This window comes from Kogia breviceps, chromosome 2 (genome assembly GCF_026419965.1).
Source record: "Kogia breviceps isolate mKogBre1 chromosome 2, mKogBre1 haplotype 1, whole genome shotgun sequence".
NCBI lineage: Eukaryota > Metazoa > Chordata > Mammalia > Artiodactyla > Physeteridae > Kogia > Kogia breviceps.
In genome coordinates this window covers 172,098,638-172,100,849 of record NC_081311.1, presented here as the reverse complement: position 1 = coordinate 172,100,849, position 2,212 = coordinate 172,098,638, and the positions used below count along the sequence as shown (strand labels likewise).

At 45.0% G+C, this 2,212-nt stretch overlaps 1 non-coding gene across 1 annotated transcript; it reads right to left on the bottom strand.

Moving 5' to 3' along the window:
• Window positions 1-540: 540 nt before the first annotated feature.
• LOC131751648 (U6 spliceosomal RNA) lies at window positions 541-644 on the bottom strand. The gene has a single exon (XR_009334226.1). It is a non-coding gene; the product is annotated as a U6 spliceosomal RNA (small nuclear RNA).
• Between the last annotated feature and the right edge of the window lie 1,568 nt (window positions 645-2,212).

Sequence of the window (2,212 nt, the reverse complement as noted above, 5' to 3'; positions counted from 1 at the left end):
GAACATTGTGGTACATGACTCTTTTTGAATTATGGTTTTCCCAGGGTATATGCCCAGTAGTGGGATTGCTGGGTCATATGGTAGTTCTACTTTTAGTTGTTTTTTTTTTTTTTTTTTTTTTGCAGTATGCGGGCCTCTCACTCTTGTGGCCTCTCCTGTTGTGGAGCACAGGCTCCAGACGCGCAGGCCCAGTGGCCATGGCTCACGGGCCCAGCCACTCTGCAGCATGTGAGATCCTTCCGGACCGGGACACGAACCCGTGTCCCCTGCATCGGCAAGCGGACTCTCAACCACTGCGCCACCAGGGAAGCCCTATTTTTAGTTTTTGAAGGAACCTCCATACTGTTTTCCATAGTGGCTGTACCAACTTACATTCCCACCAACAGTGCAAGAGCGTTCCCTTTTCTCCACACCCTCTCCAGCATTGATTGTTGGTAGATTTTTTGATGACGGCCATTGTGTGGTGTGAGGTGATACCTCTTTGTAGTTTTGATTTGCGTTTCTCTAATGATTAGTGATGTTGAGCATCCTTTCATGTACAAAAATATGGAACACTTCATGAATCTGTGTGTCATCCTTGCGCAGGGGCCATGTTAAACTCTGTATCGTTCCAATTTTAGTATATGTGCTGCCGAAGTGATCACGAGCATGTAAACTTAAATTGTTCACTATCTGATGATCACTGAGCTACATTATTGGTTTCCTATTTATACATGTATTCAATGCCTATCATCTCTGGACACAGGTGACCAGCTAATATTGCTAAGAATATCACTCTGAGCGAAGCTTCCATTTCTTTGTTTCCTTTGTAAATAATTATGCTAAATTTGTACCAACCATCTCCCCCATATTTCCCCGAATTTCCATATGTGGAACTGAGCTGATTTAATAAAATAGACCAAAGACGCAGGCACCTTTTTCTTCTTGCCTGGCTAAATTGACCACAGTGCACCTCAGAGGCAACTAGCCATACAGGGCGGAGAGTACTTGACTGCAATGTGCAAGCTGAACTTCAGAGCGTCGACTTCCCCACTGTTAGACTGGCAGCAAGCTCCTCCGCAGGCGAGAGGAGCAGCCCCCTTTCGCACACAATCAGCACCAGCTGTAGTCCAATTAAACTCAACAGTGAACAGGTGTTCACTGTAATGACTTCCACACAAAAGCACGCTTCCATTTAGTACTCTTTACATCTGATACACTCACAGCCCCACTGAAAGGGCGTAGTAGAAAACGAGATGGAATTCAGTGGAGGAAAAACAGCAACCTGCAAACTTGTCCATAAATCAGTATCAGAAGCCTCAATTAGCCTCAACATTTCACAGGTGTCCACAGGAGGGTATTTTATGCAGAGCCTACTCCAGTCAATTGTCCCTTAAGAAGTTCTTTGAAAACATTTTGAAGTTTTTCAAATTCAGGTAGCTCACGCATATTACTACCCCACTACTGTTATTACCACTATTTCTTTTTTTAAAAAAAAACATCTTTATTGGAGAAGAATTGCTTTACAATGTTGTGTTAGTTTCTGCTGTATAACAAAGTGAATCAGCTATACATAGACATATATGCCTATATCTCCTCCCTCTTGAGTCTCCCTCCCACCCTCCCTATCCCACCCCTCTAGGTGGACACAAAGCACTGAGCTGATCTCCCTGTGCTCTGCAGCTGTTTCCCACTAGCTATCTATTTTACATTTGGTAGTGTATATGTGCACATGCCACTCTCTCACTTCGTCCCAGCTTACCCTTCCCCCTCCCCGTGTCCTCAAATCCATTCTCTACACGTGCATCTTTATTCCTGTCCTGCCCCTAGGTTCTTCAGAACCACTTTTTTTTTTTAGATTCCATATATATGTGTCTGCATATGGTATTTGTTTTTCTTTTTTAAAAAATAAATTTATTTATTTAAATTTATTTTTGGCTGTGTTGGGTCTTCATTGCTGCACACGGGCTTTCTCTAGTTGCGGCGAGTGGGGGCTACTCTTTGTTGTGGTGCACGGGCTTCTCACTGTGGTGGCTTCTCTTGTTGCGGAGCATGGGCTCTAGGTGCGCGGGCCTCAGTAGTTGTGGCTCGAGGGCTCTAGAGCACAGGCTTGGTAGTTGTGGCACACGGGCTTACTTGTTCTGTGGCATGTGGGATCTTCCCGGACCAGGGCTCGAACCTATGTCTCCTGCATTGGCAGGCAGATGCTTAACCACTGTGCCACCAGGGAAGT